Here is a 25,483-nt window from a genome sequence, read left to right on the forward strand (position 1 = left end):
GGTCCATGATATCCTTTCCATAGCTTTGCAGACAAAGCTAGTCAGGCTATAAGGGATAGTAGTTTCCAGGATCCTTTATGGAAGGGAGGGACCTTTGCTGTATGCCACTCTGTTGGCACTTATCCTGTACATCCTGTAGTATTGAACAGAGTTTTGTAGTTTTTTTTTAGGGTTTAGCTCTTCTTCAGTTCATGCTGGACGCAGGGGCCTGTCTAGTCCCATTCCATGATGCTGTGTTTTTTTTTGAGGCTCGGAGGCGAGCATCTATGATGAAGGATGTCAGGGGGCAGCCCTCTGCTGAAATAGATATTTGCCTTTGGTGAGGGTGGGAGGAGAGGGTTGTGGTGAAACTGTCAGGTAGGATGTTGGCAATGTCTGTGGGGTGGGTGTATTTTTTGTCATTTGGGACTAATCTGAGCATATCTGGGAATGGATGCCTTCCTATTTTTTTTCTATCATTCTCCTAGCTTCTATTTGTTAGTTTATAGTTTGTTTTGTGGCTGGGGTCGGGTCCACCAGACAGGACTGCTGCTTGGTTTGGTTGGGATTGCATGATCATGCAGCCACATCAGGAGTGGCATTCTGGTGTTTATAAAGGATTCTGCTTTCGGGGCCATATTTTCCACAGGCCCAGGGGCTTTGAAGATTCCACTCTTTTTCTCATTTGTTGTAAAATTGCTTTTAGTTTTTTTTTTTCACTGTTTTTTGGGGGGGGGGGGGGGTGGGATTTGTATATTCAGTGAGATTAGTTTATGGTCTGATCTTACCGGTGAGGGATACACTTCTGGTCTGGAGCATAGATACCCTGGTTGTGATGATGACAGGTATGTATGTTTTTTTTCCTCTTGTGGGAGTGGTAACAAGTTGTTCCATATCATTTTTTTTTATCTTTCTTGAGAACCTTTGGCTGGGGTGTTGGAGCTAAAAGTAACTCCCAGTCTATGTTTACAGGTAGTTGAAGGCCCAATATATGGTGTTTGGAGAGACCTTCATATTTTCCAGTGTTCTCAAGGAAGGCCAAGTGGGGTTCCTAGGTTTGGGAGGAGTGGTCTGGCAGGCTATAAACTGGAAGGCAGTTTTACCACTGTTAGTTGCACATGGATAGTTTCTGATGTATCCTTAATATCGTACTCCCCCTCATTTTGTAGTTCAGAGTTTTGGGGGGAAAAAGCATGTATGAGGGTATACCCTGTAGTGCTGGGGTGCTCGGGGCCCTGTGCTGAACCCCTGAACCAGGTTTTTTCAGAGATATCGATCCATGCTAAGAAGGAGGAGAGAGTATGCATGCATTGAGGTTTAGACTCTGGCATTGAGTAGCGACCTCTTAGTTTCTTATCCCTTGTGATACCTATGGATGATTTTTTTTGTTTATGCATATGCTCTCTTTATACAAGTGCCGAGCCCTGAAAAATGAAACACTGCACACTGCACAGTTGAGGTGTGAGCAAATGATGATGGGCCTAGAAGGAGTATCCAAACACAAATTTACACAAGAGGCGGTGTCAGTTTTAAGCCCACCAAAATTAAAAACAAAACAAAACAGGAGGGTGGGTGACTTAAGTTCCAGTTTTATTCCTATTTCCACAAGTTAAAAATCAATTTAAATACTGTATTTTTTGAAAAGAAAAGTGCAGATAAAGGTACTTAAATTCTCTTATACGTCCAGTTGAATGATTTGAATAGGTGTTTTGTCATCAGTTAACTGTACTTGGAGTGTCTCTTGTGAGTCATAACATTTGACCAGCCTGAAGGTGTGTATATCTTTGATGATAAATATTGAAACTCCACCTCCTTTGGCTTTGTAGCCCTCCATTTGGGGCCTGAAAGTATGGTAGGATGAGTAACCTGGTAAGGCTGGGGTGGTCTCCACAGCTTTGAACCAGGTTTCAGTGACTGCACAAATGTCAGCATCCTCCAGGACAAGGAATGCTTGCAATTAGTGCAGTTTCATGCTAAAACTCCTATAATTTTGCAGCATGACCTTTAAATTTCCTTTAGAAGAATTTTTCATGTCGGTAATTTTGTGCTCATGACTTTGCCTAAAAAAGGCACTATGGGGAGGCAAGAGCCTTTGCCAGAGGTCTGAAGCCCAGGAAAGACAGATGAAGGCCATCTCTGGCAAAGCATCGTGGTCTGTCAATCATGTCTTCCAGGCTGTCAGGTACTGGATCCCCTTGGAATGACACCCGAAACTAAGCCAATTGTTAAAGTCAGTCAATTTCTGTTTGTATTGAGGCATCATTATGGTTGATGGTAGGATGCTGCTTAAGGCTAGGGACATACCTGCCTGGGACACATATTCAGCAGCTCAATCATGTCTCTCTTCATATAGTCCTGAGAGGTACGTCTCAAGTCATTCATACCAACATAGACTATGACAGAGTTGTAACAGTATCTCTTGTTAAGAGACTTGAGTGCGTGCATGATATGATGGATTCTAGCACCTGACAGGCAACTTCCCATGACTTTCTCATTGTCTAGCCTGGTGAGGGGCACATCTGTGTGTCTCACAATAGAGTCTCCTATGACTAGTATGTTGGGTTTGTGGTTGGGCCTTAGAAGCTGTGAGACACAGATGTGCATACTATGTGTGATGCTTGGTGCTGTGGGTTGTGATGTGCTTGTGTGCTTTTTCTTTGGATATCTCTTTTCTTTAGGCATGTTTTTGTTGAGAAACCCCACATATGTAGGAGTGTGTTGTACAGATGTGGGTAGTGTTACAGGTGTGGTGTTCATAGTGTTTGTGCAGGCAACCTTCTCAGTGCCAGATGTACTGGCTTGTGACTGAGAGAGCAAGGATTCTAGGTTCTTAATGTAATTGCGTCTCTCACATATTGTGTTCCTAGGTGGTGATAGCAGAGGGCTTTCTGTGTACATAAGGCAGTTGCTACACTGTCTCAGAATGCCCATATCAAACAGACTAGCAGGAGAAACCATAGGAAACTGTCCATTCATGGTTATCTGAATCTGTGGAAGAGAGATCAGGGACAGTAGAGTGGGTAATATCTGAGGAGAGTACCTATAGGTGTGAGTAGGGCCAGATAAAATCAATACAGTAACTACAGGCAAGAGCCTCAATTACACAGGAGTATTGATAAGGGAAAAATGCAATTGAGATACCTGACAAAGGGTTTCACCAGTGCAGCAGAGGTGCACACTGGGCAAACAAGCACAAACCCATGCAGATGCTGGGTTTAAATACCACAAAAACAAAAGTAAAAACACTGGAATTGACCAGTAAAGCCTCGTCCCTAAGCTCTTAGCTCAACACCCTATGCCAGACAATTTCCAACCAGTTCACTTACTCCCACTAAGTGCAGGCAGGCCTTGCCCAACACAAGATGGTATAGCAGGAAACACAGGAATCACACAAACAGATCTGGATACGGCAAACCCTATAACCAGACTATGCTAAGGATATCTAAACACTGTTTAGGTTGATTTAACACAGGAGAACAGATATACACTTAAATATAAAGTAGCAAACAAGAGCAAACTGATTTTAAACAAATTAAACAATTAACCAATAAAAATGCACAAAACTGAGCCCTGTCCCAGCAGTCTTCAATCAGACAAGTTCTAACTGCACAGTCCTGCCACTAGGGTGCAGGGGAAACCTCTCCAAAAAAAGATGGCCTGGATTAGTGCTGAAGTTATACAAACAGAGCTAGATTCAGCAGGTCTGAATCTGGTCTATGCTACAGCAGACAAGGTACACCAATTTCAAAAAGAAACAGTTCAAATAACCAGGCACAATAAGCCTTCAACCAGCAATTCCCAGCTCAGAAGGGTGGAATCTACCCTCACCTCTCACAAGAGTGTAGACCACAAACCTTCTTAATGTAAAATCACTGGCCTGAAGCCCAAGTGCTTAAACCAGAACTAAGACAATTTTAGAATAACAGACACTAAGCCTTCAACCAGCAATTCCCAGTTTAGAAGGATGTAAGCTACCTCTCCTGCCACAAGAGTGTAGACCACAAACCTTAATGTAAAACAATTGGCCTGAAGCCCAAGTGCTTAAACCAAAAGGCTTAGAATAACCGTTAAAATTTAATCAGGCTACTAACAAGCAGTAATAAATGCAAGTACTTTTAAGAACAAGCAGCAAAAGCAAAATAAAGTAAAGTAGGAAGGAACACAAATACAGTAAAAGCAGATGAATAAAGTGCAATTTTTAGGTTAACTGGGAAGGGATGAAACAAGACAATTTAAGTTTGGGAAACTAAGGGTGTGGGCCTACCCAGATGATCTCTCTCTACTCAGTAGAATGAGCTGATGAGATGGGACTGGGAAGAGTGTCCAAAATGAAATTTATAGTAGGGGCAGGCAACTCAAAAGCCACAAAATTTAAGAACACAGCAAGGACTGACTGGGTGGGAGGGGAAAGAATGCAGTCAGAGATTAGTGATATTCAAAGCAATGCAGACCACACAAACACTTCAGCTAAATACAGATATTTCTAAATAAAATAGCAATGCTGTTTCTCAGTGCCCCCACTAATTAACTGATGCTATTCACAGTTTGCAAAGGAATTTTTTGTTAACTATTTTAACTGACCCTAGCCAAGAACTCTTAAAACTCCCAATAGAACAGAAAATTTAAAACAAAACAAATGTAATACTAAAATAAGATACAAAATAGAAGTGATCAAACCTTAGATAAAGAGCTTCAAATCAAAATTAAATGCAGCCAGAGATGAATGATATTCAAGGCAATGCAGACCACACCTGCAGTGTTGTTGAAGAACAAACTTTTATTGTCAGTATTGTAACAGCTATGGGTATTTGAGCATTCACCCTACATCCTGTGAAGTCTTCTACTGGCAAGACATAAAGGCTTTGTTTTACTGTGGCACCTTGCAGGCCATTCTGCACATATGTGGGTGTGATCTTAGCGACTGGCAGGTGAAAGTGGTGTGTCATCATATGGGAAACATACATCCATGCAGATGCAGCATGAATATTTATTGTCTATTCGTACTTTACTTTTTCCTCAATGTAGTGTGATCTTGGAGTTGGTATATTTAATTAGTGGGGGGTGTGAGAGCACACCTCGCACATGGGGGGTGCAGGAGGGCTTGCCCCCCTGCAAAAACAAAGGAAAAAAATAATATCACTATAACTGCTGTGCCCCCTCCCATTAATTAAATATACCAACTCCGAAATCGCACTGGATTGAAGAAGAGGGTAAACTACAAATACACAATGAATATTCATGCCTCCATTGGTATGAATATTACTTAAGTTTACTAAGACTTCACTGATTGTTGGCCAGCAGACAGGCTTTAGGTGGGACTTGCTACTGCACATCCTGTGACATACTATAGTAATACACAGCCGACATAAAAGCTTATAGCAACATAAAGGTTGTTCACTATAACTGAGGCAGAGAAGTTCTTGACAGAGCAGGATAATATGGCTTTGGGAGCATAAGAAACAGAAATGGCCTCATGTCCACCCCACCCCAAGAATGACCTTGGCTTGAACCTTATCTTAAGTTAGAGTTTTCAGCCATGGATGTTGAATGCAACTGCTCTAATATTATTTCTGTGTCCTCTAAAATGGACTGTTGTTTCCTGACTTTGGTGAGTGAGTCAACCAAAAGTAAACCACCACAATGCTGTTATTCTTTCTACGAAATTTGCCATGGCTCAGATAGACGTTCTTTTTTCCCCAGTCTTTACCGATATGTAAATTTATGAATTAACATCATCATGTTTATGTTTGTCTTCCCTCCGTTAACCTAGACTACAACTGGATTCTTGTTGAATGTCCCAGGACTATAATGGCATAGAAATTTCAAAAATGTTAACGGTTAGTTTCAGATTTTGCTATTACTATGTTTGAATCACAGTTAAAAAAAATGCCAGAATTTCCAATATTGGGTATTGACTTCTGACAGGAAGAAAAACTTTACTTGCAGTCTATGCAGATGAAAGTCATATTTTTTTTCTTTCTGTTCATTTTAAATTTCTTTTCAAATCTGCATTATTTTAGCATTTTTACATTATTCTGAATTCCTAATATTGTATTTTTGTGACTTTCATCTTTTAGTTGAATTGCAGGACACGTGTGTATGTCTGTGTGCATCTGTGAGTGTGTGCATGTGTGTGCGCGTGTGTGTATGCGTGTGTGTGTGTGCGCGCGTGTGTGTGTGTGTGTGTGCGTGTTTCTGCATGTGCATGGGTGCGAACATACATACACATATATGCTTGCATGCGTGTGTACTTAATTTTTATTCCACCTTGCATGAGTGTTAATCTTTTGTATTTTAGTTCCTTCTTTTATCGATTACATTATTTAACATCATTGGTGTATTGGCTTTGCCTTGGAGGTAATGGATTTATGACTCATTGCATACTCTGTTAAAATAAATAACAATAAAATAAATAAACGAAGAACTCTTGCATTCTTGTAAATTGATCTATATGCTTGTAGTCACAGTTGAAAACGTTTGTTACAGTTATAGTACTCACCTTGCTACATATACAAAAGCACAGGTGGTAGTAACACTCCAGTAGGACCACAAATATCAAACACATATACACATGTACATATGGACACATCTACATGCAAACCAAGGGTTGGAATGGTCCTAGACCCAATTCTGTATTAATGCCTCCCAAGCCATATTACCATTTATAGTCAACAATTTCTTTGCCCGTATGATAATGAACACCTCTTTGGGTTGCTATAGGTTTTTATGTCTTCTATGATGCCCTGCGCTTGTGCATGTGTGCTAGTTTGTCTTCTGTATTGCTTGTTACAGAAAAAGTCTTTCAGCTTTTCCTAGTTAGGTGTAATGCCTCTATAGTCCTCAGCTAGTGTGTCTGCTTAGTTTACATGAATTCTGGTATCTAATGCATTGTAGCTGAGAGGGAAGCATTTGAACTTAGGATGAGTCTACCTGTGAGGATAGACTGGCTGTAGATATGTGCTAATGGTTTAACTAGTTGTTTGGCACACAACCTCAAGATAACAGGGTGAGTTGTTTGGGCTGGGCTGTATTTGGTATCTTAAGTCTGTAGTAGTTTCCAAAATGACTTAGCTGAGATCTCTCTGAAGGAAAAATGGAGGGGTCCAGTATTATTAGCTGAGGGTCTGAGGCAGGTGAAAATTAGAATATGTTTTCTTAGCATGAGTCTATGGATTGATATTGTGGATATAATATGTGAATCTTGGGGGGTGGGGGACTGCAAGGCCTGATTAGTACCTGCAGTACTTATTAGAGACTTAAACTCTTCCAGGGCCTTCATATTTGCCATACTCTTCCACACTGTTAGATGTGTAAGTGCTGAAGTGGGCTATATTCCAAATTACTTTCTTGAATCCCTTAGGAGGGGTTATGGAATTTTTTAGTTTTGCTCATAGGTAGGATGACTTGGCTTTCTTAGTTTCTGGTATGGAGTTGTGCTTTGTGATGAGGAAGGAGTGGTTTTCTGTTTTACTCAAGCCTTATCCCTGACATCCACAAGTTGCTATATACTGGAGTTTAAACAAGAGCTAATATGTCCCTTTCATTGTCTATTTGTTGTCGGGAGGTGTTTATTGAGTACTATGCAGTGAGATAGTTGAAAATATGTAGGGCAGTTAGTCTATCTATCTATCTGGGATAGTGGAGACCACGATAGTCTCTCTTTGTCAGTAATTGCAGCATCTTCTTTGTATTTATCTGCTATGTACTCAGTTACAGTTAAAATAAGGCAAGAGGGAAATAAAGTTTGGTATGTTGAATGTGGATTTAGTAGACAGCTGAAAATGTTACATACAGATATGGGGCACTGGGGTAGAAATCCATGATTGCAAAATCATCCTCAGTGAAACAGTCAGCCCACAGCATAAACCACTGGTTGCCACAATCAGCTGCAAGTAGTGGTCAGAGAAAGTCTAAGGTCAACAGAGACCAGGCTGAAGACCTGAAAGCTGACTGGTGAGAAAGTACAACAGTTCAATGAATTACTCAGGGCTCTAGCACCCCAAGAAGAGGAGGAAATAAGTGAAGTTGAAGAACAATGACAGTGCCTCTAAACAGCATGTGTTAAGTCTACAGAACAGATATGTGGCTGAGCTAGGTATGGAAATTAGGTACATAAGGAAAGCAGGAAGTGATCAAAAGACAGAAGGAGTTCAGGAAAAAAATGGGAGATAGAAAAGACTGACCAGGATAGGAAGGAATATGCTTTGGCTAACAAAGGTGCTAAGAAAGGAGTTGCAATAGCAAAGAATAGGGCATTGGAGGCACTCTACCAGCTACTGGAAAATGACTCAGTAGGTGGTACAAAGAAACTATATCAGGTTGCAAGGCATAGACAGAAAGATAAAGAAGATAGTCAGACACCCTTCATAAAGGATGCCAAAAACAACCTGCTCACCAGTCCACAGGACATCAAAGGTAGGTGGAAGGAGTATTTCCAGCAGCTTCTGAATGAAGAAATCCCCACAGAAGCTGTACTCCCCCAGAAATAGCCTACAATGACAGAAGAAGAGGTTCCTACCTTAGAAGACGTAAGAATAGCACTAAGGAAAATGAAGTCAGACTCAGATGAGGTCACAGTATGTATGAAAGATGTTTGGTGAGATAGGGGAGAAATAGCTCCTGAGGGTACTCATAGCAGTGTGGAGAGAAAGGCATATCCCAGATGACTGTAGAATAAGCATACTCATGCCAGTGTACAATAATGAATGGAACAGCCACAACTGTGGGCAGTACAGAGGCATCAAACTCCTATTACATTGCAGGAAAGTTCTGGAGAGGATGACTGATAAACATACGCAGAATAGTAGAATGTAAGATGGGAGATGAGCAGTTCATTTTCAGAACAGGATGCAGCACAACTGACATGATATTTGCAGTGAGACAGATAGTTGAGAAGAAGTTAAAGCTGAGGAAAGAGTCCAACTGGGTATACCTAGACTTGGAGAAAGCATATGACAAGGTCCCAAGAAAGCTGATCTGGGCAGTACTATGGTGGTTCAAAGTCCCAGAAACATTGGTAGAATTAGTTAAGGCTATGTATAAGGACCCAGTTACTCAAGTACAAACAGTGTTTGACCTCACAGAGGGGTTCACAGTGGGAGTGGGTGTACATACACCAGGGTTCATCTCTGAGCCCATTGCTGTTCATACTAGTGATGGACTACATTAGTAAACAAGTTGCAGGGGACAGATCAACAAAGTCACTGTATGCACACAATGTGGCATTACAGGCAGACTCTGAGCAAGAACTTTAGCAAAGGATAGGGGAATGGAATGCAAAACTGAAGGAACATGAGATGAAACTAAACACAGATAATAGAGTAGTAATGATAGCAAACTGGGGAAATCAGAAGAAGCTTAGATCTGAGACAGAAGGGAAGATAGTGGAACAGGTAATTAGCTTCAAGTATCTGAGAGGGGTGGTTGAGGAGAAGGGTAGTGTCAGTGAAGAGGTCTAAGCTAGAATCAGAGGGGCTGCAGTCAACTGACAGAGTGTCAGGTGTAGTCTATGGCAGAAGAATGCCAAAGAAGATGAAAGGTAAGGTGTACAAGACAGTGGTGCAGCCAGTACAACTGTATGCTACAGAAGCTGGGCAGTAAAGGTAGAGCAGATGAAGAAGCTAGAGGTGATGGAAATGAAGTGCCTGAGAAGGGTGGTAGGATGCACACTGTGAGACAGATGAAAAAATGTGGACATAAGAGCAGAAGCCAAAGTAGCTCCAATTGCAGAAATGATCAAAGAGAGCAGATTACTATGGTTCAGACACATGTACAGAAAAGCAGAAGACAATCTAGTGAAGAACATTTGGAACAGACAGGAAGAAGCTAAGAGTAAATGAGGATGTCCAGCAAAGTGGTGAATGGATTGTGTGAAATAAGATCTGTGACAGTCAGGCATGAGTGTCGAAGTAGGCAGGAGTGTGGCACTGAATCAAGAAAGATGGAGATAGGTAACACAATTCCCTGACCCTACATAGAAAATGGGAAAAAGGGGGCTGATGATGATGATGATGATGATGATCCTACACAAAAATTATCACAGTATTCACTCTTGAGAACCATCTTGAGAGTAAGCCAGTAGTCTGAGACTGGAGTAATGTGTTTTAGGGATATTGCATGCAATGCTTCATAGAATCATAAGATCATAGGAAGTGACTAGGCTAATGGACCTAAGGCCCTTACAAGTCCAGCCAACTTCTACCCTTATTGCCATGATCAGCACCTATTGCCCCTGTGCAAGACGGACACAGGTTGAACCCCCCGGAATGAATTTACGGTTACCCATCCAATTGTCCATATTGTGTTTGAAGAGGGCCAATGAGGTGCTCTGTTTGACATGAAGTGGGAGTCTGTTCCAAAGGTGTGATAACCTCTGGGAGACAAATCTCTCCCTCCAGCAGGTTCTATTAATGTCACATGCCAGGTTATGGTCTTTACAGTGAGTAACCTGTGTACCATTTGGCTTGTGGATATGCAGCATTTCCAATAAAGCAGGGTCAAAGATTGCCTTATATGCAAGGCAGAGATCACCTCTGAGTAGTCTGTGTGAAAGTGAAGAACGTGATAGTTATTTCATATGATCCACATAAGAGAGATGCTGAAGACCATGAATTTTCCTTGTGAGGAACCTTTGTGGTCTCTCCAATTACTGTAGGTGCCTGGAAACGTACATGCCAAAAGAGGTGTTGTACACAATTATTGGCCTGATGAGTGAAGAGTACAGGAAGATTAAAACTTCTTTTTTTTCTGGAGGCAATGCCATTACTTATGAAACGAGCAATATATAATGCCTTTCTTACCACTGTGGAGACATAGTGATGAAAGGAAGGGTTACTGTTAACCTGGATTGCCAGGTCTCTCACCACTGAGCACGTACTTATGGTGTTGCTATTGATGTGGTAGTTAGCAGGAACATCACTCTTACTAAAATGGATAATACATTTTTTTGCATGGAGTTTAATGCCATGACTTTGGCACCAATCATTGGTTTGTGTAAGAACATCTTGTATGATGTTGACATCATTTAGAAATTCTATGACTGCTCCCAGTTTGCAGTCATCAGCAAACTTTGTCAGCCACAGACCTTCAGTTTTTCTTGAATTTCGGAGAAGTAGATTCCAAACAGTAGAGGCCCCAGGACTGATTCTTGCGGAACACTATTGGTTACAGGTCTGCCGTTGGAGGTGGATTCCCCTATTTTGATAATATGGGTTCTATCAGTGAGCCAGTTAGTGACCCATCTAATAATATAAGGGTTGATACGTAGCTGAGCGAGTTTGTCAATAATGCCTGAGTGGATGATAGTGTCAAAAGCTTTGGCTAAATCTAGGTAAGCTGTATGCACAGATTTCTCCTTGCTCACAGCCTCGGTGACTGTCTCGAAAAAGTCCACCAGGTTTAGCAAGCATGATCTCCCTTTGGCAAATCCAAAATGAGTAGGGTCGAGTGTTTGGAGAGTACTTATATCTTTGTTGATAAGGGCCATGATGATTCACTCCATGGCCTTTTTGATAAGGCTAGTCAGGCTAATAGGTCTTGAGTTCCCAAGGTCAGTGGAACACCACCTTTGTGCAAGGGATAATGGTGGCCATTTTCCATTCAGCTGGGATAAAGCCAGTGCTTAGAATATGACTGAAAAGATTACCCAATGTTGTTGCTAATTCTTGTTGGAGCCCATGTAGTATGCAGCTTGGGATGTTATCAGGTCCCATAGATGATATGTTTCTGGCCTTAGAGGGGGTATTTATATTTATGACCTACTCTTTAGACATACAAGGTAGGGGACAGGTGGTAAGGATGTCATGGGGTATGTGTGGCAGGGGATAGGGTAGAGAGGTTTTCACAGAACCTGTCAGCTAACAGTTTAGCTATGTCCACAGCCTCAGTATACATGTTATCATTAACTACTAGCTTGGCACAAATCTTGGCCTTTGCTTTTAGATTATGGATGCAACTAAACAATGCCTTATGGTTGTAATTAGTTGAAGAAGCAACTTTGGATTCATAGTTTGCTTTTGAGGACTTCACAAGAAGTCTTATTTGCTTGTTTAAGCTGAGGAGGGAGTGTTTCCAGTTTAGGGCTCACTCCCTCTTACTCTTAGACAGCAATTTCTTCCTCTTATTTAAAAGCCTGTTAATGGCAGTTGCCCACCAGGCAGGTTTGCTCTTCCTTGAGGAGCTTGTTTTCATCCAATCAGGTATGGCTGAGTCAATGCAATTATACAGCTATTTGTACAAAGCATAGGTTTAGAATAAAGAATATTTGTGGCAAAAAATAAACAAGCAAACAAAAAAAGATATGGCATTTGAATGATGGGCATGACACAAATAGTAAAGTAAGTGACCTCTGAGAGAGTTAGGTGGATACTTTATTCCTGTTAGTCACTGAGGGATGGTCATGATGAATGCATCTAGAAGAGAATGCTTGCCTGTTGTAGACTAGGTCTGGTTGGGATGTAATTATTTGTAAGAGATTAAGATAGGAAAAAATGGAATAAGATGACTGTGATTGTTGGAAAGGAGGTGTATCTCCCAGTATGACTATTTTGTTGTTTCTCTTATAATGTCAGTAATGTTTTCCTCAATAATGATTACTGCATAACAGGAGGTGTATAAACTGCTGGTATTAATAGTTTTAGCTTATGCTTACTGATGCAAGAGCACAATTCAAGTTAGTAGCTGTTGAGGGCCTACTTTGGGTTGTTAGCTAAACTGGGATATTCAGAGGTTTGTTTATGAGTAATAAGACACCCCTTCCTCCTCGTTGGCCAGTAATAAATTTGTATATGATAATTAATACTGCTATATGAGGAAAGTAGTATGTGGCCTTTTAGCCAGGTTGTACTAATTGCTAGCATGATAGGCTTGCTGCTGGAAAGCCATTGCTCTAAACATCGATTTTGTTTGAGCATTAACAAACTTTTATTGTTTTCTGTTTTAGTTTATGGCATCTGATGAAACAGCTGTTTAGATACAAGTTAAATGTGGGGGTAGTTGTTTCTGATTAGGGAGATTTTCTGGAGTACAACTGAATGTTTCAGAAGGAGATTAGCTAGGTTGTCATAGGGTAAGGCTGCAGGGAGCAGAGCTGTACGGGAAGGAATCACAATTTGGTTTGGATGTAAATAAAATATAGTGCCCAACCCAGAGAATCTTAAACTTCAGGTACAAATGAAGACTGCAGTGTGTTTCACAATAAGATACTGACCACTGCTTGATCATGCTATAGCTGTGGAGTCTAGTTTTGGGAGAAATGACCATTAATCCATACATTTTATAGTCAAGAATCTGCATTTATTTCTGTTGTTACTCATATCCCATGAGGAAGAAAAATACAATACCTTTACCGAGAGTGGTTCTGGACACTTTAAGTCAGAATGTGGCCAATCCTAAAGGCATGTACCTAAAAGAAAGAGAATTTGAACTCTCTCTTTTCAATATGGAAGCTGAAAGGCACAGAGTGATGTAATCATCTGTCAAGTAGCTTGCTGAATAACTCAGTTTTCATTAGGTCATTATTTGTAGTGACAATCTTTTAGCAGGAGGTAGCACAATTTTAAACTAGATGGACTCCTTACCAGCATGGCCTCAGTTTTGTTGAACCTGATAATTGGATATTTACTGCAGAACAATGATAATGTAGACAAGATCTTGGGACAGGATGTCGTCAATGGCAACAAGGGATGGATCAAAGTGGAGACAAGCTAGATTGCTAGTGTACAGGAGTGGATAGAGGAGTTGGCCTAACAAGGAACCTTGAAGGAATCTTCTTAACAAAAAAGTTTAAGGCAAATTTGGGTATAGTCTATTTACTCCAGCCCCTGGATTCATTAACTTACATTTTCCGTGCAGGACAGTGTAGCTGCTCCTGCATGGAAAATGTCCACCTCATGATCCAGGTACGTGCCATTTTGATGTGCACGAGCAGCCCTACACTGTTCCAGCATGGACAGCCATGCTGGATGCTAATCAGCTCATTTGCTAATGAAAACTATCCAAATTAACTGATCTAGTAATCCCGGAAGTCGGCAGGTCTCCATGTAAGGTGCAGAAATGTATTTGGTTACTAACCAAATACATTTCTGCAAATTACATAATGGAGGCATGTCAGCACTCAATAAAGCATGTATTAGAGAGGTTATGCATGCCAATGGCCAAATATATGGTCACTGGCATGCAAAACCACTTAAAAAAAATGTAAACTTGGGCGATTTCGGCCATTAAGTGAATGGAAAGTGGTACGCTAGTGGGAGGGGGCAGAAAAGTTAAAAATATGGGTGAAAACATGAACATGAGGGAATTCTGCATTTTTCCATTATAGTCAATGGCATGCAGAAAGTAAACAATGGCAGGGAACAATGGTTGCTAAGGGGAAAGGCTCATGTGTAATGCAGTAACTAGGGCTTAAGGCAGTGGGGTATGTTAATGAAGGAACTTATACTGAATCACAAATTTCTTCTAAGTGTCAGACTGCACCTAACCGTGTAGGTGCTCTAACATGATCATGTAGGCAGGAGGAGCAAGTAACATGAAAAAGGGGTGTGTCATGCTTGCCAAAAGCACATTGGAGCTCTGTTGGCTGGTTTCTGCTTAGCTAAGCACAGCTAAGCAAGGGGGGTGTGTCTGAGGCTGTTTACCATTATTCCATGAACTGAGGAGCGTGTTCGCGGCCAGGAGAGGGCCATTTCTTACTGTTTACACTAGCTAAACGGGTCTGGGTTACACAGCGGAAATTAAACAGGAAGGACATAGGAAAAGTAAAAGGAAATAGCAGAACAAGAGAAATGCAGTACAAACAGCAATATGGGATACTGCAACACACAATGGACCATTGAAAGCACACAATAATACAGCTGGCAGGTGGCTACATAGCTGAAAATGGCAGGAGATGTAAAAAAAAAATTAAAGGGCAACAGCACAATAAAGGAGAAATATGAAGTAGAAATCAGTAATATGGGACCCTTGCAACTTACAATGGGCAGGCAAAGCACATAATAATACAGTGGGCAGGTGGCTGCATAGCTTAAAGTGGGAGGAGGTGTAAGTAAAAAATAATTAAAAAAAAGGCAACAGCAGAATAAAGGTAATCATGCACAAGTAATGCTTCTAACACTCACAGTGGCTAAATCAAAGCCATGAGTATTATAGGTGGCAGCTGGAATGTATCATAGTGAGCCAATCATACAGGCAGCATTTGTAGCACCACAGTATAAAGTGGGGAAACACCTTACAGTCTGGTTTGTCCCACAAACTCTGAACCATTGGTGTATACATGCGGGAGAATTTAAACTGGAAAAATGTTAGGGGCTGCCATTGCTTTGATCCATCAGTATGTGCCAGAGGCTGAGGGCGGAGAGGAGGATAATGCTGACAACCACCCCAGACTCATGAGGAGGAGAAGAGTGTTCAGACCCAGGGTAACCTACCAGGGGCTACATGACGTGAAGATAGTAGAGTGCTACAAGGTGGAGAGGGACATACTTCAGCAAACTGTGGAGCTGTGCTGGTCTCGCCTCACATCCAGAATGAACAGAGAGGAACCCATCCCACTGGATACTAAAGTATGTATAGCCTTAAGAATACTAGCTACAGGCACTTTCCAAAGACCTACTGGGGATATCATGGGAGTGTCACAGGCATCTGCATCCAGAGTACTCCACCATTTCCTGGATGCCATGCTACCAAATGCCTGGGATCAAATATAGTTCCCCAATACCCATGAGGAACTGACCAGCAATATGCACTTCTCCTACCATGTAGCTGAATACCCAGAGGTATTGGGTGCCATAGACTGCAAGCACATCCACATCAAAGCACCACCCAGTGAGAAGGGTAGAGTCTACATAAACCACAAGGTCTTCCCCTCCATCAACTCCCAGGTCATGTGCAATGCCCAGGGCATTATCATGAATGTGTGTGCTGGCATCCCTGGAAGCTATCATGACTCCCACATCTGGCATTCCTCACATCTGTATCAGGGATTTGCCAGGGGGGACATCCCGTATGGCCATCTGGTGGGGGATACTGGCTATGGACTGGAGCTGTGGATGATGACACCCATCAGAAATGCACACACACCCATGCAAAAGCGCCATAATGAGGCACACCCACAAACCAGAATCATTATAGAGCATGTGTTTGGGATGCTCAAGTCACGGTTCTGCTGCCTGGACATATCTGGTGAGCCTTGCAGTACTCTCCACTCACATGTGCACACATATTCATAGTACGTGCCATTCTACACAATATGATCCTGCGGAAACAGCTGTAGGAAAAACAGGATGGGGAAGGGCCACACAGCCCCCCACCATTGCTAAGGTCCCCACAGGCACAGAAGGACTCGGATGAGGAACCCCCTGAGCCAGCCCCTGTAGGCAGATGGAGGCATGCCCAGTATGGCCTGGCCTTGGCAAAGAGGCAATGCATAGCACACATACTGACACTGTAGGCACCCAGGGACTGACATCTCTCTCTACTCGCACACACAGTAAAAATAGATGACACACACATCACACTACCTGTAACTTACCATGTATAGGCAGTGTACTGTGTGCATCCAACATAGGCAGCCCTCAAGCTCCATACACACAACTGCCACAGGCAGAAGATAATTCATTGCCTTAACAGTAAATTAATGTATCAATATGTTCTGCTAGCGTTTGTATGGTATTGTTGCAAGCATGTAAGGGAATGGGGTGGACTACTGGGATAGCAGCAGACAACTGACAGCTATATGGGACACCAGGAAATGTCTGCTCAATACTGGCCTCCCAATACTATGCAGTAGTACCCAAGGTGACAAATCCCACTGCAGTATATGTGTGGGACCAACTAACTGGGGGTCATAGCTCACAGCCATGGATGTCAGTGTGGGGCCCCATACCCACCCCTCAGACCCACACAGCAAGTCAACTGCAGAAAACCAGAGAGAAATGTCTGGAAAAGCTTCTCAAATAGCAGCAATGTTGAATCATCCCCCCCTACAGACCCACACAGTCATAACACAGCAGGTCTTGTAGTTGCAGTAAGGCTCTGAAGAGTAACAAGTCTGACATGCAAATGCATGCCATTACAATCTCACCTGTGCTCCTTACTGATATACCTGTAGTCCCCAAGACAGGGCATAATAGTATGATAAATGGAATCAAAATGTAAAGCAAATATCAGCACAGTCTCTGCAAATGTCTACAGTTGACAGATGTGCCCCCCATATACCCACAGAAATGCAGTGACATGTATGTTTGCAGGGAAATAGCAGCATAACACAGATTGGTAGGGCTGTCCCAATACACATGAAAAAATGTTGCATGTGCTCAATATGCAGGGGTCAATGAGCTATGTACATGTGTGGGCAATACTGTCAGGATCTGGCCAGCATATTCTCCTGGCTGTCATCTTGTACTGCCCTAGGTACAGGCTGTCTGTCTCTGGGCCATGTGCAGATAACTGCAGTGCCAACAATTATGCATGTCAGTGACACTAACATACCTGAAAGCCACAGCGCTATGTGGTATATACTACACATATAATGGACTTCGTGAGGGCTGTGTAATGGAGGTGCTAGGGCTTTTGTGAATAATCATGCTTCTTGGTACTGTTGCCAGTGGTCATTATCAATATGGCTTTTTTCCCTTGTTTTATGTCTGCTTTTGTATATAATGGAAATGCCTGTACAGTGCAATGCAGTCTGTACCCACACCCATAACACCAAACCTCTGACAGGAACATGTCTGAACAAGGACACAAGTAAATGTGAAACAAAGGCACAATGATAGGCATGTGTGGTAAATATTGTCCTGAAGTACTGAGAAAGTTGGTAGGATGAGAGGTTTGCTGTAGTGGGAATTGTGTGAAGGTTATTTAGGCTGACACAGTAATGTCTGTCAATAATTTGTAACATCACTTTTCAATTATACTGAAATAACTTGCCGTAAAAACAGATGTTTATGCAGACTGGACAAAACCTCTAGCCAAACACCCAGACAATCTGCCAAAAAATGTACAGCAGACAGGTATGGCCACTCCAGGATATCGCATCTCAGGTTACACAGATACCACAGAAGCAGAAGATCCCCAGCCAGTATATCAAGTTGCTGTACTATAATTCAATTGGCTGTAGCCAAACCTCCCAACTGGCCCAAGAATGTACACTGCTGACATTATAATATCAGTCTACGCATCATATGACTAGTATTCCTCTGGTAAAGCACTGTGATGATTTCAGGATGTCTGACACTAGGTAATGACACAGTACATTGCACTGTCAGAATACAGATATGTCAGAAAATGTCTGCCAAAACAAACCATTACCCCGAGGGAAGTCCTCTGTACCTCTGAGAGGTATGTCGGTAGCACACAAAACCCTGGACCGGAGTACACTTATCTCTGGAATGGAGTCCCACTTTAATTCTACAAGGTCACACTGGGCATGTTCCTACACTTAGAGAAGCACAGGACATGTTGGAATGGAGTCCCACTCTAACTATACAAGATCACACTGGAAATGCTCCTACACTTAGGGAATCACAGGACATGTTGGAACTTACATTGGTCTATATGACTATATTGTGTAGATATATCTGTGCATACAAACAGCTGTGTACACCTTACCTGTCCCTACACACACACACACACACACACACACACACACACACACACACACACACACACACACACACAAACACGCACACATCAGACAGGATTATCCCCAGTTAGCTGTAGGTGCCCCATATGTGATATATCCACATCTGTTGTGTGTGGCATACATGCAGACATATATGGCCAACAGATTACTATATATGTCAAGCATACACACACATAGATGTGGGGAAGTGAGAGACAGACAGTGATAGACAGAGAGACACAGGGGGACAGACACAGCAGCGTGGATCACACACATGGGTACCCTGAATGGCATACAGTGATGTCCTGCTGTGGACAGAGGCATACGGGTGTTAAACAGTGGCACATGCAAGCATAAAAGGTGAGCCCCATTGTGTAATAGTACTGAGGTTGGGGTGTTAATATCACATTGTGTGTGTGTGTGTGTGTGTGTGTGTGTGTGTGTGTGTGTGTGTGTGTGTGTGTGTGTGTGTGTCTGTAGGTCTAAGTATTAGCAGACTGTTCCCACTCAGTATACTTCACATTGCCCAACTGCACAAGATCTGCTGCTGTCATTCTAAACCCAATACTGACAACTGTGTGTGACAGTTGTGGGTACAAGACTGAGTGATTTGTTTGTTCATTTGTAGGTGAAACAGTTTTATGCCATTCCCACCAACAACACTTCCTACTGCCCCACTTTATCAGTCCAGATAATGTCATTCTTTTTATTCGCAACTTTGGCCAACTTTGGCCAGCTGTTAGCTCAGTAAGCTCAGTAGTGTGTGCCTAACACTGTAGGAGAAATAACTAGTTAGGCAGGAGTTCTACTCTTGTATCTGGCAAATGTGCATGTAAGTGTGTATGTTTGTAGGCAGAAATATTTTGATACATTTCCCAACTACTGCCCTACTTTATCAGTCCTGCTGATGTCATTCCCCATATCAGTACATTTGGCCAGCTGTCAGCTCAATAAGCTCTGTAGTACATGTGATAACTGCATAACACAATAATACAAATAACTCGTTAGGTAGGGGTTCTACTCTCATATCTGGTAAGTGTGTGTGTAAGTGTGTCTGTTTGTAGGACAAAGTATTTTGATATGTTTCCCACCCACTGCCCTATTTTATCAGTCCTGCTGATATCATTCCTCTTATAGGTTCATAGGTGTGTAGGAGGCTAATGGCCCAGGAGCCTTTACAAGCCTAGCCCATAGAAGGGCCCTGCCACTGTGCCACCCGATGTTACCTCCCAGTGCCTTTATCAAGTAGAGCAACCACAGTGATCCTTGTGGTGAACTGTCTATTACCCATCCACTCATCAAGACTTCCGTAAAACAGGATCAGCTAGGTGCTCTGCATGACATGTATGGGAAGTGTATTCCAGGGCATGTGCAGTCTCTTTTTGAGGGACCTGTCCCACCAGCATGTCGTGTTGATTGTGGTAATGAGGTGGAAGTCTCTGCAATGTGTGGTGTGGAGGGATTGGGATGTCTTCATATGTAGCATTTCTAAAAGAGGTGGGTCAGACATGGCTTTGTAAGTCAAGCACAGATAGCCTGTAAGTAGCCTGTAAGTAGTTGATATGACATAGAGAATAGCTAGAGGTTTCTGAGTCTGTCTGTGTAGGACATGTGTTTAATGCCTAGGGATCTCATTGTGAGATACTTCTATGGCCTCCCCAGCTGTTGCAGGTGTCTAGTGAGGTACATGCCAAATGGGCCATGATACTTAATGAGTGGTCTAATGAGGGAAGGGTAGACAGAGATGATTACCTCTGTCTTCCTGGATGCAAAACCCTTGGTAATGTGATTTGCCACTTAGAAGGAATTCCTGACCACAGTGGCAATGTGGTGTTTGAAGGAGAAGTTGCTGTCAACCTGTGTCCCCACATCTCTTATAATGCCCACAGTGTTCACTGGACACCCATTGATGTGGTACTGGGAACTGAGTGTTTTACCAAAGGGGATGATGATGCATTTTGTGGTGTTAAGCTTCTGACCATGGTTTCCACACCACACATTGGCTCAGTGAGGCTTTTCTGTAGGATGTCTGCATCACTTGTGGCGTTAATGATGGCTCCCAGCTTGCAGTCCTTCTCTGAACATGGTCACCCAGAGTTCTTCTGTGTTGGACTGGACACCTGAGAAGTAGATGTGGACAGGAGACTACGTAGTACTGATCCCTGTGAGACTCCACTCGTGAATGCTTGGCATTCTGACTTGGAGTTTGCCATGGTCACATTGTGTGTTCTGTGAACCAATTTGCAAAGACCTACTGATATAGGGGTTGATGCCTAGTTTGGTGGGTTTATCGATAAGTCCTGACTGAATAATGGTATCAAAAGCCTTGGCCAGATTGAGGTAGGCTGTATATAGTGCCTTACCACCATACAGAGCCCTGGTGACTTACTCAAAGAAGTCAACCAGGTTGAGCAAGCATGATCTGCCATTTACAAAGCCAAACTGTGTGGGGTAAAGAGTTAGGAGATTACCTATATCTTTGTCAATCAGGTCCTTGATTATGCAGTCCATACCTGTACATTGTAGACATGTCACACGAATGGGCCAATAATCCCCAAGGTCTGTAGTTGCTACCCCTTTATGGAGAGGGATGATTGTAGCAGTGTGCCATTTTGGAGGGACAAAGCCTGAGACGTGGTTGTGACCAAATAGGGCACACAGCTATGGTGCCAAGTCTCTTTGTACATCATGTAGAACACAGCCACAGATATGTTTGGGTCCCATGAAAGCTGTATTCTTGCCTGTGGACAATGCAGGTCTAACCTGGGCTGCAGTAATGCTGAGTGCGTGGCATTCATCTGCCATTGTGATGGTTCCCTTAGGGGGGAGTGAGGGGTAAAGCTGGCACTGAATGTGTTGACAAGACTGTTGCCAATATCTGTTGGCTCAGGATAGGAGTTAGCATTGTAGAGTAACTTACAGCACTTGTGTGCATTGCTGTGGAGGTTGTTGGTATAACTATCAAAGGCTTTTGTGATTGTTGCCAGTGTCTGCTGCAATTCTGCCTTCATAGCTGGCTGTAGATGATTCCATGAGGGATCTCAAGTTGTTGTTTAGGCTAATAAGGGGGATTGCCAGTCTTGGGACACTACCTTTTTCTGCAACAGTGTCTTCTTTCTGTTGTACACTTTAGTAAAGACATGGGACCATCACATTTGCGTCCAGTGCTTGGAGGACAGTGTCTGGGTTCTGTTGTCTATGGCTAGTACCATGCATTCATGTACATGTTTGTACAGTGCATTTGTGTATGAGTCAACAGTCATGCAGCTATTTTCCACTGGCATGGGTTTAGTGAAGTCATCCACCCCTGTTTTTATGACTCCAAAGTCAGCTTTGGAGAGTTTTTTCAAGGTGGGTACCTTTGTGAGGGTGTGGGTGAGATGTGGATTGCCATGGTGATTACATCATGTTTGGATCTGACCAGGTAGGGATTGACTACTGTTGTTGAGCAACAGCCCCATATGCAAGTAATCAACACAGGTCAAGGTTGTTTCATCCTCTACTGGGGGTCAGTATGAGCTGGTCCAGGGCATTGGAACTGATGAATTTCAGGAAGCATTGGGCCAGTCTATTGGTGCTTGACTACTTTTCCCAATTGATGGAGGGGTACTTGAAGTCTCCAACTATGTCAGTACTGGGTTGGACCTTGATAGATGCCATGGTGTTGAACAGACCTCTCAACCTTGCCAAATTACTCAATTTTTACCAAGTTTTGGGGTTCAAATGAAGGGGTGTCATGATTCCCGAGTGGCACTCCTTCATTTCCGATTTTTTTCTCTTTGTTTTTAAGTTTTCGTGGCTGGAACTGACGTCATCACGTACACAATGATGTCGGCTCCCTCAGGGATTTCCAGCCTGTGCGATTACATCAGCTCTGTCTCCCAGCCTGTCAGAAATGAGTTCAAGGAGCTCACGCATTTCTGGCTGGCCAGGCTCAAATGCGAGCGGGAGATTTACTGGCTGCTGCAGGGATTATCGGCTGCGTTGAATGTGAAGCAGAATGAAGTACTTCGACTGTGCTCAAATGCGACTGGCTCTTGTTTTTGGGATGACTGGCTGGATTCGGCTGCTCAATTACAAGTGGGAGTAGAATGAAGTACAGGGTGAGTTCTGTGTGTGTGTGTGTGTGTGTGTGTGTGTGTGTGTGTGTGTGTGTGTGTGTGTGTGTGTGTGTGTGTGTGTGTGTGTGTGTGTGACTTGATGGATGCATTTATGGATGAATCATACCCTGAACTGGGAATTAGTGTTGATTACTAGCTATCCAGTTTATGCAGCATATATATTCTATTATGTGGTTTCTAGAAACCTTGAAGTCTTAATTCCAGCATTTATTAGCAACATCAAGAATATCTTAAAGCATGACCCTATGATATGGTGCCCCCATATAACTGAGAGATTTTAATGAAGATCTAGTAACAGTCTCTATATTCAGATTAATTGCATATTACTTAATCTATTCCTTATCAAATAGGCATTTAAAGAGTGACATTACAGCTTTCTTCTCTATTATTTATTACTTTCTTCCTGAATGTCTACAACTAAAATTTCAGAAATAGCACTTATGAGTTCAAAGACTCCCTCTGAATGCAACATCAGTTGGTTTTGACCAAAATGGCTCAATGTTTATATATACAAACAGAATAGTTAAATAAGTGGAATTCTCTTCAGGAAAATATTAAAATAATTCACATTCAGTGGTAGGGGAGTGGATATTTAGAAAAACAGTTTTGATATTTATATGGATAAATCCAAGCATGAGTATGAAATAACTGAACTATATATATATATATCTTCCATTTATTCTGTTGTGCATTCATTTGCATGGCAGAATGAGCTGCAGGATCATTTGTTTGAATGTTCAGTTTCTTAAACATTTATTTTGTTGGATGGGATGTGAGTGTTTGTGTTTTGGTAAGGGTGTGTGTGTGTGTGTGTGTGTGTGTGTGTGTGTGTGTGTGTGTGAGAGTGTGTGTGTGTCTGTGTGAAAATGCCCCCCATTCAATACACCTGGTGGCTAGAGACACTGAGACTTGAACCTTGTACCTTGAGTATAGGATAAAAAGAGCCTAACATCCCTAGCCACCACCACTTGTGAGCTTTGCCCAGGTTTCTTTGTGCTAACAGTTGAGAGCTATAGTGAGAACTGAATTTGGATTCCCTCAGTTTTTTTGTGCTAAGAGTTGAGAGCTATAGTGAGAACTGAATTTGGATTCCCATTTCCTCCGGGTTTTTTGTGCTAAGAGTTGAGAGCTATTGTGAGAATTGAATTTGGATTCCCCCCAGTTTTTTTGTACTAATAGTTGAGAGCTGTGGTGAGAAGTGAGAAATGAATTCACTAAATGATAGCCAGTAAGTTTCAGTCTTCCTATTTTTCAGGAAGCTGTTGATTTAGCATAGTGGTATGCTACTCTGACTGCATTACATATGGTCCTGGGACTGCCTGCAGGGAGGACTCTGGTGCCATATTTTGGTTGCCTGTTCTTCAGTTATGTTTGAAAGTTGGTATCCCACAATTCCATTGGTGGGTGGGGTTACATAATTATATATGCAAATTAGATGTTAATCAGAGTACAGATCTGTACCTATTTTTCATGGGCCTTGTCCAGATTTTTGATGTTTCCAGGTTGAGAGGTATGATGTTGAGGAATGTGGATTGACAGTCTAGGGACATGGATGTGGACCCATAGCAGGCTATGACCTGGATTGCACTATTACCCAAAGTCAGCTGTACATGAAGTATCTCAGATGCATTATGTTGAGATACCAGTCTGGAGGTCTGCATATCTGTTATGAATCTGGAGACACCCCCACCTGTGGAGCTGTGGTCACTGTTTTGGGCTGACAGCTATAGAATGCATCATAGCCTGTTAGCACAGGGCTGCTCTCTGCTGCTGTAAATCAGCTCTCTGTTACAGCACAACTGTCAATGTTCTCCATTTTGAGGAGTGCTTTTAGTGACTGCATCTTGAGAGTTAGATGTCTACTGTTGAGCAACATGACCTTCAGATTGCATTCATGTCTAGCTGTTACGGTGGCAATATGATTTGGAACACTGCCTAAAAAGACACTATAGGGGTGGCAAGAGACTTATCCAGTACCTGGAAACCCAGGGATGACAGATGCAGGCCATCTCTGGCAAGGCATTGAGGACTGTCAATCATGTTATTATAAGCAGAGAGAGACTGGATCCCCTGAGAATGACAAACAACATATAAGCCAATGTTGAAGTCAATCATTTGTTTATAGTACTGCAGCATAATTCTAGGTGATGGTGGCATACTGCTCAGAGCTACTGTCATATCTGCCTGGGCCACAATCCGAGAGCTCAATCATGTCTCTTATCATGTAGCACAGGGAGGTGCATCTCAGGTCATTCACATCCACATGGATGATGACAGAGTGATACTTTTAGTTGTTGTAGAGTGACCTGACTGGGTGTGTCATGTGTTGGATGCTGGCATGTGATAGACAGCTGGCTGTTACCTTCTCCATAATCAACCTAGTGAGTCGGATATCTGTGTTCTTCAGTACTGAGTCACCCATGATTACTGTATTGGGCAAGGTGGTTAGCCTTAGGGGCTTAGGTTGAGGGGCACACTGTGTAGGTGACATATGTCTCCTTTGGCAGGAGCTGTGTTGTGCTGGCTGAGTGGGTGTCTGTCTTCTTGGTCTGTGCTAGTGGTGTAAATGTCCATTGAGTGCCTCTGTGTATGTGGGTGTGTGGTTTGTGAGTGTATGTCAGGTCTGTGATAGTGGGTGTTGTGGCAAACTATGTGTTCCACATGGTGTGGTGCAGGTATTGACCTTATCCTCTTGATCAGCAAGTCCGGTCTTCACTGGAGAGTGCATATTTCCAAATTTGGTGATATAGGGGTAACTCTT

The sequence above is a fragment of the Protopterus annectens genome, chromosome 1.part1 (genome assembly GCF_019279795.1).
Source record: "Protopterus annectens isolate FY-2018-M chromosome 1.part1, PAN1.0, whole genome shotgun sequence".
NCBI classification, from domain to species: Eukaryota; Metazoa; Chordata; order Ceratodontiformes; family Protopteridae; genus Protopterus; species Protopterus annectens.